The sequence below is a fragment of the Pygocentrus nattereri genome, chromosome 22, assembly GCF_015220715.1.
Source record: "Pygocentrus nattereri isolate fPygNat1 chromosome 22, fPygNat1.pri, whole genome shotgun sequence".
Classification (NCBI taxonomy): Eukaryota; Metazoa; Chordata; class Actinopteri; order Characiformes; family Serrasalmidae; genus Pygocentrus; species Pygocentrus nattereri.
This window is the reverse complement of record NC_051232.1, coordinates 10,003,584-10,019,150: the sequence shown is the minus strand read 5'-3', so window position 1 is coordinate 10,019,150 and position 15,567 is coordinate 10,003,584.

The following is a 15,567-nucleotide window of genomic DNA, read 5'->3' as shown; positions in this document are numbered from 1 at the left end:
GCACCAGCCGCGGAGCCAGGACTGCAGCGCGAAGAGCCTGCTGAACCGCTCGGATCCCCGCCGGTAGGTGGGAAGAGGGCCGGAGATGACGATCCTGGCGTCCGTCTTCTTCCTGGCGGTGTCCAGTAGCGTCTGGTAGTGCTCCTTCAGGACACTACATTATGGGAGGCAAATTCTGCCAAAAAGGACATGAAAACAATAAAATGTAAACCTCTCTTTTCTTTCTTTCTGCGCAAATATCCTGCCAAAAATGAAATGAAATGCCTTCCTTTGCAATTTCATTTTGCACAAGCCGTTTGTGATCAAAATAAATTGAAAACGCAGATTTGTCATTTCTTTTTAGTTGTTATTCTGTTTTTTTCACGGCCAAATCTAAATTGAAAAAGCGAACAGACAAAAGAAAACACAAACTTCACTTTGGCTTTTCTTCATGAAATGCAGAATACGTGTCAAAACTAAAATCAAAAGGCAAAGTTTACTTTATTTCTCTTTCATAGCGATCGGCAGCAAATCTGACAATTAAAATGAAAATGCAAAATTAATAAATCAACAGCAGAGTGACCGTCTGTGATTCCGTTTTCTTCGTGGACGCGCTTTAACTGTCAGAATGAAAAGGCAAATGAAAACGAACATCAGCGCCACCTGCTGGAGGTTCACTTCATTTTCCATTTTTTGACTTTTTCTAACTGACCAACATGCAAATATATGTTAATTAGCACTAGGCGGGCTACAGGGTACATGTTAAGGCATCCTCAGCCGTCTGCGTCAGAATCGCCATCATTCCCCAACATAAAAGAGTCAGATCTGGTGAAACTGAACATCAGACCAAACGGCCTCAAAGAAAAAGTATCGGAACAACACAAGCCTGGTCGAGCACAGACTGGTTCATGTGATTTAGAAAACTATGATGTATCTCGATAAAAATGCCAGTGTAACATTTTTCAGTTTTCCTGAGGCTGTTTGGTCTGATACCTTTTTTCTCTGGGGTGTTTTTTCCTTGGATGGCTGAGAATGTCCTAAAATGTACCCCGTAGCCCCGCCTAGTGCTAATTGTCGAATCTGGCTCCGCATTCCTTGGCATGGATTTATTGATGTGCTTACTTTCACATTGAAAGCCAATGTGTTCTACAACCTTTGCCTTCCCTCAGAGGCCCATCCTGTTAGGCAGCTCTTCACATCATCTCCGTCAGGTATTCTGGGCTGTACAAAAAGCTTCATCCATAAAGTAAAGCTCTCAGACACTGCTGCCCCTGTGCGTCAAAAACTGCCCTGCTTACCTCTGTCTGTGTGAAATGCTGTATCTGCCAAGCAGGTGTGCCTACTTAGAGAGGGCATAATTGAAAATTCATGCATTTCCCTGGGTTGCACGGATCTTCATCACTCAGAAAAAATCGGGTGGCATGCGAATGTTTTGTCGATCTCAGAGAGCCCAATAAGGCCATTCTTGTGGACAGCTGTCCACATGCCACACAAGTTGCTTTCACTATGGTGAGGGGCCACAGTATTTTCAACAATCGACCTGCAGAGTGCATATCAGGTTCTGCTCCATCTAGATACAAAAGGGCTCTTCAGGTTCTATATGGGTTCTCCTTTGGCACTGGCTGCCTTTTTGGAAAATTTTGGCTTGGATCCTGCAGGGCTTACCAAATGTGGCCAATTACTTGGATGACCTATATGGCGGGGACACGTCTGACAAACCCAAGCACTCTCTACAAACTGTGCTGCAGCGCTTCAAGAATGCTGGTTTGCAGTTGAATTAATCAATATGCCGCTTCAATCAGTCTAGGTTGTGCTTACTGGGTCACATCCTCACAACACAAGGCATTCAGCCAGAGGAAGAACACCTTACTGCAGGGGTGTCAAACTGGATCCAGAAAGGGCCGGTGTGGGTGCAGGTTTTCATTCCAAACAAAACAGAAGCCACAACTGATTTCACGTGGTTAATTAGTTGATCCTGGCTTTAAAAAGACAATCAGGTACTACCTTACAGCAGTCTTCAGTTGACATGGAAATCCAGAACATATCGTCACTGATAACAGACCATAGTTTACTACCGCTGAATTCTCAGCTTTCCTGAAAGTAACACCAGTTTAGCACCTAGCCACCAATGAACACTTTCATTGAGTCCTCAAAAGTTGCATCCAGTCTGCCATTCCGCAATCAAAACCATGAAAAAATACAGCATTCTAACTACTTCACGGTAGGAAAATGTGCACTTGTCTGGATGTCCTGACTCCTTTTACCTGCCAACCAAGGCAGCAACAAATGGGTGTCTGCTCGGCAAGCAACGATGAAAAGGTATTGTCACATTAGATGTGGAGCCCGCACGGCTGCTCTCCAAAAGGGGGACAAAGTCCACGTTAAATTTCCATGCCACGTCCCTTAAAGACAGAAAATTTTCAGAGCCAGAGGAAATTGGACAGAAAGTAGGACAGAATATGTACATTCTCACCGATGGTAAGAAATAGCATGCATCACACCTGACGCTCCATAACGGTACAACCCCGGGAAGACGCACACCGGCCGAGTCACTCGCGCGATTGCCATGAGCGCTGATACCTTACACTTCACCCGACCTGAACAGGACTAACTCCCTCCATTCTTGTTGAAGGATTATATCCGGTGTTAAGGAATAGTTTTGTCAGAATGCATGTAGTTAACTATAAACTGGAAGTGTGGAAGCCACTCTGAAATCTTGTATAATGGATCTCTGTGTATGTTTTCAATTCACAGAGAAGGCAACACAGCAGGGTTTAACATTTTTTGCCACAAGTATGTACTTCATCTCTACTGAAAGGAAGAGCTGGAGTGAGAGCAGACAGGACTGCAGAGAGAGAGGAGAGAGCAACAGGTGAGAGAGAGAGAGAGAGAGAGAGGGATATTTGAGGAAAGGATGGTCATTCGCATTGGATGACAGAACAAATCTGTATGCGGTAAGTTACTTTTTCTCTCTGGTGCTGAGACTGTACATCTGGTTGTTAACAGAACTTTACTGAAATACTAAGACAAGGTAGGACAACTTGGATTGGTCTGACTGACAGTGAGACAGAGGGGGTCTGGAAATGGGTGGACGGTTCAGCACTGACCACTGGGTAAGAGATCAATGAGCTGAATTCTGATGATGGTCCAGTTATAAGGAAAGGTAATGTAATACAGTGATACCCAATCAGTCATTACATGACAACGAGCTGACAGGAGCAGTGGTGCTGTGTTCTGCTCTGCAGCACTGCTTTGACCAGTGTATTGCAGTGCATGCTGGGAACTGTAGTGCAGCTCATGGTAAAATGGGCTAACAATAATAGAAAATTAAAATCATTTTGTGGGCTGAATAAGAATGTTCCACAGGACTGACCTGACCCATGGGCCTTAGACAAATATGATCTAAATTGAGTCAGTCATCACAAAAGTCCATGTCTAAAGTACATTAAACAACATCTAGATAATCCAGACTCATTTTGCAAGCACGTGTTGTGGATTAAATAAGTAAAATTGGAAATTATGTTCATTTTTATGAATCTCATTTGCTGAGATGAATGACTATTAGTACCACAGGCTAATGTCTCTGTCTAGACAGCCAGCAGTGTGTGGTCCTGTTACTTTCTAGAAAAAAAAATCGGCATGGCATCACTGACAGTTTAATTTGAAGCAGTTAATAGCAAGTAAACAAGATGTCTTGTGTGCTCACAGACAGGTCCAGCAGTGTGCTTTAATAACCTACTCCTACACGTTATTAAAACAGCATGTTATGCTATATTCATACTTATCTCATAATACGTTTTTTTACATTTTTTAAAATGTATTTTTAATTATTAGGGTTTTTTTTCCCCACGCAACCATTCCACTCCCAGTACAGTCTGTGAGCATGCACTGTATAATGTTTGAGGAATGCATTTCCTCTCTTTCTGCATGGCTGTTATCCCTGGCAGTAATTCACAGCAAGTATTAAAGTGTTTTTTGTGGTCATGTTTTAGAGAATACAAACCGTCAGTTCATAACAAAAGCTAGACACAGATGGATGGCTAGACACAGATGGATGGCTCCCTCTTGTGGTTGCTGAGAGCTACATTCATGCAGATTTCCATTGCTGTACATTAGTCTGCACTCAAACCATGATCAAACTCAAAGATCAAACCATGACTCTATATGGTGATGAGTTTTCAGCCCTTGTTTCCTTTGGTTTATTTTTGCTTTCTGTGGGCCTCATTAAATATTTTAAAGGGGAACTCCGCTGCTTTTTTCCCCAATCTCTGCATAAAACAATTATTAATATGTAAACAGAGTGATTCAGAGTGGTTTGTTGTGAAATGTTCCATTCTGGAGAAACTTACTGAGTCAGAATTGTTCACAGCAGTGGTGATGGGAACCAGATGTCTGAAGAATTGAATGTCTCTAAAAGCTACATCACAGAAAACTTACAGTAAATGGTTATGAATCATGTCTGATGCCTCTTGTTTTAAGTTTTGATATAAGCTTGTTAGCCTAATATATATTTTTGAAAATACATTCATGGTGGAGGGGACATGCAGGGCATTGTGGGGCAAAACAGTCCCCAAAGAAACTTTTGTTTCAGATTTCAGAAGTTACCATAAATATTGTGTGTAAAAACTCCATAGACACCTGTAGGTTCACTGGTGGGTTTGGACTAAATAAACTGGCTATATTTATGTTGAAGACATTGTGACTCCTGGTTCCCGTCACCACCACTGTAAAGAAATGAGTCAGCAAGTTTCTCTACAATTCACCATCTCGCATCAAACCTGTCTGCCTAATCTTTGAACAGCTGAATTATGCAGGAGAAATTAGTGGGACTCCCTTTAAATGGTTCCATTTGACTTGTTTCAGTGTTTTTTGACAAAAAGCTGCTGTTAATTTAGTAACTTCACCTCTTTCATTGTTTTTGTCTTTTTTGACTTGAAATCCACATTTCTTTATTGCACTGGCTACTTCTCACTGTGTACACTGACTTGCCTCTAATTCATATTTACCTTCATGTATAAAGTTTCTAAGTGGGATACAGAGCAAAGTGCTTTACACTGGATCAACTCTGTGTGATACAGTAAAGTGCAAGGTACACCTGATAGTTACTGGGCCACAGCACCGCAGTTTAAAACTCTACCTCATTAAATACCTGACTCAACTCATCAGAGAACTAGTAAGACATTTGTGGGTTGACTTCAGCATTAGAAGAGAGAAATATGTTGAGAGCCATGACCCACCAGGAGCTGGGATTGTCACCCCTGTCTTAGAAGGTTAAGAGATGCTGAGTAATTTTGTAGTCATGTATTCTGTAATGTCATTGTCCCGTTTAGAACTCTGAAAACTGGATTTTCTGCCTATTCTGTGTCTCTCAGCTGAACTGTGCCTATTTTTCTTCATTAATGTTTGGGGGTAGTCATGGGCAGGAGGTTGGGGAACTGGCCTTGTGACCTGAGGTTCGCCAGTTTGACTCCCTGTGCTGACAGGACATGACTGAACTGCCCTTGAGCAAAGCACTTTACCCCCGACTGCTTCCCGGGCGTTGCAGATAGGGCTGCCCACCGCTCTGGGTCAAGTGTGCTCACTGTCCCCTAGTGTGTGTGTGTTCACTAGTGTCTATGTGGTGATTCACTGCACAGATGGGTTGAATGCAGAGGTGAATTTCCCCGTTGTGAGACTAAAAAAGGGTAACTAAAAATATTTCAATAGAAATGTGTTTGATTTACAAATTTGTGAGGAAGAAGGTCAACATTTGTACAATTTATTTTATTTATAAACAGCACAATCAGCTTAACTGAGAAATATCTGTGAAAATTAGACAATATCATACTGCTTGATGATAACTATCTAACAAACAGAAGAAAAATCATCTGCAACAAAAAAACACGAGATAAAATATATTCACACACAGTCTGCTCAAGTTTTCCACATTTTACGTTCCAGACTCTTAAAAAAAAGTCTTAAAGATTCAACTCATTTTTTTTCATCATTTGTGACACGATGCTCCACAATGACACAGCAAAAACAAGTTTCTAGATTGTTTTGTAGATTAATTTAAAAGTAAAAGACAAACATGCCAACATTATATTTAATTATTCAGTATTCAGACCCTTTGTTAGGGCACTCACCAATGAGCTCTATGGCAGCCTACTTCTATCATGCTTCTATAACTTCAACGGGGTCCACCGGTGAATTAGGAAAGGCACAGATCTGTCTATATAAGCTCTGATAAGCAGGCTGTGAAGAGCCTATCCCAGCAGTCTTCGGGCGTGCACTGAACTAACAACTTGAAATAAAAAGGTTAATCTCTGCAAAAATGCTCCAAAGATATAATACACATAACATAATACACTTAAAGTTGTGAAAGCTCATCTCTGCCACCAGTCAAAAATTAGTCATCAACATCTTATCTGGAGGACCCAAAATCTCAGCCCAGTCTTCATTCCTTTGGTTATTTGGTTCTCCATTCATCCAGAACCTGAAAGCCAGAGAATCTGAATCAGTCTCAGATCAATGTTCATTTAGCCTTCAGTTCACATCTTTATCTCAGCCCTCCGTTCAGCTTACAACTGAATCATTTACCTCTAACAATAAATGTTTGATTTTTCAACCATAGCTTTAATGGGAATTGTGGGCAGTTTAGACATTGTGCACTAAAATTAGCATAAAAATACAGTATTTAAGTTGGTTCCTGTGGAGAATGTTTTAACTAATTTTCCCCTACAAAATCAGTAACATTTGACACCTGATATTCAAATTTCTGCATATGATTGTGTGCACTCGAAAAATGATTGTTTAGGCAGCACATTAAAGCCAGCAGTGCACCTCAAAGGAAAAGGACATTATGATGCAAAATGATGTGTTTTTGACCACAGTGATGATTTGAGTTTGTACAGTGTGGTGAACTAATCAAGCATAATCACATGCTGTTGTAAAATTTTATATATATATAAATAATATACCTTAATGATGTTTAAGATCCATGCTAGTGGGGAACGCATTCAGTGAAAATGATCAGTGTTAATTTAGCTCAACACTGCATAAGTTACTTTGCTGAGCAAACAGCCATTGGGAAAATATTCAAATAGGCTTGGACAGCATGAAGACAAATTAGTGTAGTTGTTTTTAATTTAATTTTAAACTGATATGAATTTTGTATTTTTAAATTAAATGTTTAGTAACTTGATTGATTGGCATAAAACTGTCATGGTGGGTCTATCAGATCTTTGAAGATCTAATAAGAAAATGTAAGAAGAAACAGAAAAGCTCCTAAGACGCTTATTCTGAAGCTGATACACCACAGTGGTGTGATGTCACTAATCCATATTCATTACCTGATCTATTCAGCTTTAAATGTGTCTGCTTACCTGCAGAAGAGAGTTTCTTCTTAAGCTCATCCCTTTCCTTCATTACATTGATGTAGCTTGACTCCATGTGATCTTTTGCGTCAGACAGTTTGTTGTAACTGGCCTGTAACTGGTCTCTCTCTATAGTCAGGTTGGTGTTACTGGTCTGTAACTGGTCTCTCTCTGCAGTGAGCCTGATCCACAGCACAGTAATGGCGACTAGCAGGAGAACACACAGCAGCCCCAGACACACTGTGGTCAGTCTGTAGCATCTTCTGCCTGCAATGCTCGGTCCTGAAAACAGAAACATACACAAACAGTTCAGAGAAGTGAGACATCAGTAACCTGAGTTAAACATGAGGTACAATGTCAGAGTTTATTCGTTTTACACTCAGTGTTAATAAAGCCTGGTGCTCAGGGTGTATAAATACTGCACTTTTTGTTCAACATTTATGGCTGTTTCTGGGGGCGGAGCTTCATAATCTTCTTGTTTTCTTACTTTCTGTTAATTAGCTTTTTTATGTTTTCCACCTACAGTTCATTTTGTGATTTTTTTTTTTTTTTTTTTTTTTCTTTTCAATGTTAATCTTACTTTAAAACTGCATTTAAACAGACGCTACACACATTTCGTCGTTGCAGCAATGATGGAGTCAACTAGTCAATTGTTTAGTGCCATCTTTGCAGCCTTTTAGAAAACCGTCATACATGAACAGTCAGGGGAAACAAGTATTAACACTTTTGTGTTTTGTTATTTATATCTTTCAGGTTAGTAGTGGGTGGTGTAGTCAAAAATGTATAATCAAGGTGTCTGTCACGCGTTCTGTCTGTCTTCAGACAGACAAGAACTGCATTCCCCAGAATCCACTGGGGAATCAAGAGGTGGGGCTAGTTCCCTCGCTCTTACAATCAGACTCTAACTCCATTACCCAGACTCCTCAGCAAAGTCACATGACTCCAGAATGGTCCTTGTTCTACTATCATCGTTCAAGTTCAGTACTAAATATCTCCAGCTGTGTATTTGTCATATGACTTGTTAGATTAGTAATAAACTGGTGTTCAGCATGTTTTTGACCACCTGCCTGTTTTTTCATTGACGTTTTTGGGTTTGCCCTTTTGTACTTCTGCCTGGTTTGTTGGATTTATGGTTTTGACCCATCGCTTGTTTGTGGATTTGCCCTAATCACAAGTGTTGTTAAAGTTGACAGTTTCAGTAAAGTTCTGTTCAGTTCAGTCTGGTGAGTAAAGCTAAAGTCATTGGACAGGAACTAGTATAGCATAAATCTGACCTAAAACTTCAAAGACTGGGAAAGTTTTGAGCATTCCTCAAAACACCTGTTAGAAACATTACACAGGTGAACAGGTTAATTGGAAACAGGTGAGTGTCATGATTGGGTATAAAGGGAGCGTCCCTGAAAGGCTCAGTTGTTCATAAGCAAGGACGGGGCGAGGTTCACCACTTTGTGAACAACTGCGTGAGCAAATAGTCCAACAGTTTAAGAACAACGTTTCTCAACATGCAATCACAAGGAATTTAGGGATTTCATCATCTACAGTCCATAATATCATCAAAAGATTCAGAGAATCTGGAGAAATCTCTGCAAGTAAGCGGCAAGGCAGAAAACCAACATTGAATTCCTGTGACCTTCGACCCCTCAGGCGGCTCTGCATTAAAAACCCACATCATTCTGTAACGGATATTACCACATGGGCTCAGGAACACTTCAGAAAACCACTGTCAGTGAACTCAGTTTGTCGCTCCATCTACGCTCTAGTTCAAGTTAAAACTCTGCCATGCAAAGCGAAAGCCACATATCAACACCACCCAGAAACACCGCCGGCTTCTCTGGGCCCGAGCTCATCTGAGATGGACTGACGCAAAGTGGAAAAGTGTCATGTGATCTGACGAGTCCACATTTCAAATAGTTTTTGGAAATCATGGACGTCGTGTCCTCCTGGCCAAAGAGGACTGTTCGGATTGTTATCAGCGTAAAGTTCAAAAGCCAGCATTTCTGACATGTGGGGGTGTGTTAGTGCCCATGGCATGGGTAACCTGCACATCTGTGAAGGCACCATTAATGCTGAAAGGTACATACAGGTTTTGGAGCAACATATGCTGCCATCCAAGCAACGTCTTTTTCAGGGACGTCCTGCTTATTTCATGCCAAGCCACATTCTGCACGTGTTAAAACAGTGTGGCTTCATAGTAAAAGAGTGCGGGTACTAGACTGGCCTGCCTGCAGTCCAGACCTGTCTCCCATTGAAAATATGTGGCGCATTATGAAGCACAAAAATGACAGTGGAGACCCCGGACTGTTGAGCAACTGAAGTTGTACATCAAGCAAGAATGGGAAAGAATTCCACCTACAAAGCTTCAACAATTTGTGTCCTCAGTTCCCAAATGCTTATTGAGTGCTGTTAAAAGGAAAGGTGATGTAACACAGTGGTAAACACGCCCCTGTCCCAACTTCTTTGGAATGTGAGACTCCCCTTTGCATGTCATACTTCTGTTTTTTTAAAGGCTTAGACTGCCATCAGTTATCAGCTGAATGGCTCCCTCTTGTGGTTGTTCAGAGCTACTTACATTCATGCAGATTTCCTCTTTTTGTGTGCGTCTGCACAAGTGTGCATGTATACCATGACTATATATAGTAATGATTACTCAGCCCTCTTTCTGTTTGGTCTTTTTTTTTTCTTAGCTATGAGAACTGCTGCATATTTAAAGGCGAACTCCACCCGTTTTCCGTGTAAATCAATCATTGAGATGTAAACAGAGTCATTCAGAGAGGTTTGGTTTGAAATGCTCCATTCTACAGAAACCTACCAACTAAGAATTGTTCACAGTGGTGGTGATAGGAACCAGGTGTCTGAAGACTCTGAATCTCTTTCAGAGCTTCACCACAAAAACTATTGCATTAAATGGTTATGAATATGCTGACCGATTCCTGAGACACTGTTTTAAGACAGTTCTGAAATAAGCTTTTGGCCTAAAATGTATTTTTTAAAAGCCATGAATGGTCGAGAGGTACAGACAGGGCGTTGTGAGGCCAAACAGTCCTCAAAGAAATCATCGTTCTCACTATTTTATCGTGATCAACGTTACATATAAAAACATGGAACACATTTCAGATCACCTTCAAAGAAAAAAGAGAATTCCTTTTGGTCACTGATTAAAGCTGGTTGACGATACATTTTAGTGTGGGTCTAGCAAAGTAATACATAGTTGAGTAAAAAAATTCCAGTAAAAGCTTAGACTTACCTCTGTACTGAGGACTTGCTGTATGTGTGAGAGAGGTTTTATCCACTTTATCAGCATTTTTAATCTGTGTGTTCTCTGCAGTTACTGTGCCAGAGTTCCTTTCGCCCTTCCTGGTCTGAGGAGTTTCTATGTCTTCATATGAATATCCACTGCTGTCTGAATTTCTTCTGTTGTCTGCAGTAAATCCGGAATTTGCATAAATTTCATCCCTCATAGCTCCTCTTCTTTGACTGATGTTAACTTTCTTAACTCTAAAAGTGACTCTGTAGATCAGGTTAAGGCCACGGCTGGGAGGAAGTCACTGCAGAGCGTCTGTGCTGACCTGTGATAATAAATAATGGTCTACATTAAGAAGATTGTGTTAGATAGTGATGTCAGCAATAGATGTGCGACTGAAGTGTGAGTCACATGGTTGGTGTGCAGCCTCAGGTTTTCCTGTAGTGTAAGAACCTTGATTAACCCTTTTGTTAATGTCCTCACAGAGTCCTTATGGGATGTTCTACTCCACTGTGGCTAAGATGGGTTGGGAGTAGATGGTTCAGTGTGGTTGTTGAGCTACCTACATTTGGGAACGTCTCTTTATGCTCTCGATTGAATTTTCATTTTCGTTTTTTGACACTGTGCCACTTCTAGGCCTACACAAAATAAGGGTGGAACTCCTATTGCAAACTTCACGGGTATACAGCTCTAACTCAACAACGCTTTGGTCACCTGTTACAAAGCTTCACAGACTTCACAGGCAATCTTCACATTTTGGTACAACTGCATCACTAGGTGGCACTATAGAAACTAAAAAAGTCTCTGATTGACATTTGATACATATGGACTCTCTAACAGCCATTGATGTTTGACAGATTTCAGCCACTGGGGACTCACATTACACTAAAACGAGTAAATGTCTTATACTGCTAATATTATATTGTAGCAACCTGCAATGGCCTTTAGTAGCAGGAGGATCATGGGAAGCATGAACCCACCAGAGGAGGCACTTATGTTGTTTATGTTGCTGTTCATCAGTTAAATGTATGCGGTCTGTGTTTGTCACTGTGTATTGGGGTGTAGTTTTAGTTGTGTAGGCCGGGGGGGGGGGTGTCATGGTGAAGTGTGTGGCTAATGGTGAGTCAGTTTACTCATAATGTAAGTATCAAACTTTTAACACAGCTAAATCACAAGCCAACCAGTTGTCTAGTGCTGTGACTATAACCCTTGAATACTAGTTGAGAAAAATAAAACTCCATGAAATGTCAACGTTTCTTGGGAAAAAATAAAGTAAGTCCTTCCATTGTCCGGCGTAAGCAAAGAAGACATGGGAACCATTGTATTTTAAAGGCAAATGCTCTTTTATTGAACAGCCAGCAAGGGAAAACCTCCGATCAGTGCTAGCTGACCCGGCCAGGAAGCAGGCAGGTTACTTCTAACCATATACTTTCACTTCACATAGGGACTAACACTGAACTGCTGCCCCACAGCACAGTACAGCATAGGACTAACAACACATGAGACAACAACAATTGGTTTACAATAAATATCGGTCCTACCATGAGTGTGGCTCCCAAGAGCCTTTGTGCATTGCTGCTCCGAAAGGCCACACCTCCTGTCCTCTCACGGCGGTGCAAGTCAGTAAATCACATGATTTAAATGTGCCAATTATATATAATTACTTACAATTTCAAATAACTTGTCTCTTTCTAGCCCTGTGATGGACTGGCGACCTGTCCAGGGTGTATCCTGCCTTCCACCCATGACAGCTGGGATAGGCTACAGTAACTCTCCCGCGACCCTGAGGGAGAAGCGGCTAAGAAAATTGTGTGTGTGTGTGTGTGTGTGTGTGATCTCTCTCTATAGTCAGGTTGGTGTGGCTGGTCTGTAACTGGTCGCTCTCTATAGTCAGGTTGGTGTAACTGGTCTTTCTCTTTATAGCCAGGTTGGTGTAACTGGCCTGTAACTGGTCTCTCTATAGCCAGGTTGGTGTAACTGGCCTGTAACTGGTCTCTCTCTTTATATAGTCAGGTTGGTGTAACTGGTCTCTCTCTCTATAGCCAGGTTGGTGTAACTGGCCTGTAACTGGTCTCTCTCTATAGCCAGGTTGGTGTAGCTGGCCTGTAACTGGTCTCTCTCTATAGCCAGGTTGGTGTAACTTGCACTTACAGAGAAGAATGTGCCATTTCAATGGACTTCTCAATGTCAAGATGCATTTACCTACCTGAAACATGTCCTGTCAAATCCTCCAGTGGTTGCCTTCCCAGATTTCTCATTGCTGTTCTTCCTTTATACTGATGCTTCTTGCTTTGCTATTGGGGCTGTACTGGCTCAGAAACATAGAAATCATGAGACTGTGGTTGCATATGCTAGTCATGTTCTCACAAAAGCTGAAAGTAAATGGTCAACCTATGATAGGGAACTCTGGGCCATTGTCTGGGCATTAAGGCATTTCCATCATTGTCTTTACAAGCAACCATTTGTGATAGTCACTGACCACAAACCACTTGTGGGCCTTCGGCAAATCCCTATTGACAATGACAGAACTGGGCGACGTGCTCGCTGGGCTCTGGAACTTGATTCCTTTGAGTGGACTGTTCTTTATAGAGAAGGACCAAGCCACAGTAATGCTGATGCTCTATCACGCCGCCAAGATGTGAGCAGACTCACAGATCATATCACCTCCACGCAGGCAGTTAGTTCAAAAATGACTGTAGGAGAGTCTGACCCTGTTACTCAGTCAAGTCCTGCCCGTACGCCACAACATAATTGTCACAGTACCGAGTCCAAGCAAGTTGACGGCGCCATCGCTCTGAACACACCACAACTGCTTAGGCCCGCCTCACAGTGTTCCTCTGAGGTTAGCTCATCTACATTTGTACTTCAGCACACAGAAGATGAGTTAAAAGAAAAACAACAACAGGTCCCTTTCCTATCAGAGGTCATGAGCTGGAAAGCTAGAGGTCAAAGGCCACTTTAATGGCGTATGAAAAAACGCTCACCTGTAGAGAGAGCATTTTGGCAAGAATATCACAGGCTGACTTTTAACAATGGTGTACTCTGCCGCAGTCTACAGCCCATCCTCTGGGTCAGTGCAGTTTCAAAGGTCTTGAAGCATGCACAACAGATTTGCTACTGGCCATTTATGTCACGTGACATCCGCGAATGGCGTAAGAGGTGTGCTCCGTGTGATGCTAGACACTGTCCTACACCTCATCAGAGGGCACCTATGAGAACGATTGTTGCTACTGCACCATTTCAAAAGGTTGCTGCTGACATACTTAAGTCCCTACCTCAAGCCGTGATAACAGATTCGTACTTGTTCAAGATTATTTTTCCAAGTTTGTAAATCTTTTATGCAATTCCAGATCAGCGCTTTTTGAAAACTACATCCGGGAACATGGCATTCCAGAGACGTTACACACTGATCAAGGCCGTCAATTCGAGTCTGACCTCATCAGTCATCTGTATAAATTGCTTGGTGTTCAGAAAACCTGAACAAGCCCATATCATCCTCAATGTGATGGCATGGTCGAGCGTTTCAATAGAACTCTTATTGATCAGCTGGCCAAGTCACTTCTCCAACAGCCTGGTGAGTGGGATGATTGTCTCAACCAAGTTGCTTTGGCCTATAACACCTGCCCTCATGCAACAACAGGCTTCAGCCCCTTCTTCCTCACTCTTGGACGGGAAGCGAGAAAAACTGCTGACCTGCTGTTACCTAACAATATACCATCTGCTTCTACACCAGGATCCCCTGCAGATTATGCAGCCCAGTTGACCAGCAAAGTCCAGTTAGCCTTCCAGTCGGCTGCACAAAACTATGCACACAGCCAGCAAAAACAATACTACGACAAACTTGTTAAACACATTCCTTATAATCCAGGAGACCTTGTATGGTTAAATGACTCCACCACAATTAAACATAAGCTTGCTCCTCACTGGAAAGGTCCCTTTGAAATACTGGAGTGCCTTGGATCTGATGATGACAATCCTGGGGCGACTTACAGGATACGTTATCTGCTAAACCAGCCTGATAAATCCCAAATTGTCCATTACAATCGACTGAAGCCTTACCTCTCCCCTGTACCTGCTGAGGGATGTGACACGGCTGCATTTGACTTGAATAAGCAACCTCAACTCCCACGCTTGACTGCTCTGTCAGGTGCCCTGCCCTTCACTCATTCAAAGTCTCAGAGCACCAGGAACCTCAATGTACCTGCTGACAGCCAAATTTCTTTGTCTTTGCGCACTTGCCCACCTCAAGTTCAAATGCCTCGGCTCCAAACTTCAGTTGTTGACCCCCAGGAATATCTGTTGACTGATCAGTCACCTACCCCCACCCCCTGCTGCTATGGGCCACAGTTCTGATTTTTCAGTGTGCCCAGGCCGACGTCAAGTTAAGTTGCCCGGTTACTTGATGGACTATGTTCTGACATGAGACTGTTCCTACTCACACACGCACACACAGACCACAGGACTTTGTTTTTGTTTTTTTTTCTTTCCCTCTTTTGCTGTTTATCTTGTACTGCGATTTTATATGTAGAGAAACGAGGACGTTTTTCTAATGTGAGACGGGGAAGAAATTTAAGAGTTGAATTTGGGCTGATGGATTGAGTTGTAGTCTTGGATGTTTTCTGTTGGCATGTTTGAACGTTTAAATTCTAGCAGTGTAAGAGTGTAAAACACTTTAGAAAATTATTCTTCGTTTATTGTCACAAATATCTGTTCTGTCTTGTGATTGGTTTGGGGAAATCACATGATGTGGGGGAAAAAGAGGAAGTTGTGTAAAAAAAAAAAAAAAAAAAAAAGAAGGGTGAACAACGAGACCGTGAGGCTTGAGTAATAAAAATGGATGCTGCTAGAGAGAAATCCGTCTCCATCCTCCTTCCTTTTTAAACTAAAAGCGATCCAACCACCTTATATCGGACCCTCACGCTTACACATGTATGGCTCACTGAGGAGTGTGAGGCACATCAGATGGTAGTGATTGTTGAAATGAATGTAGTT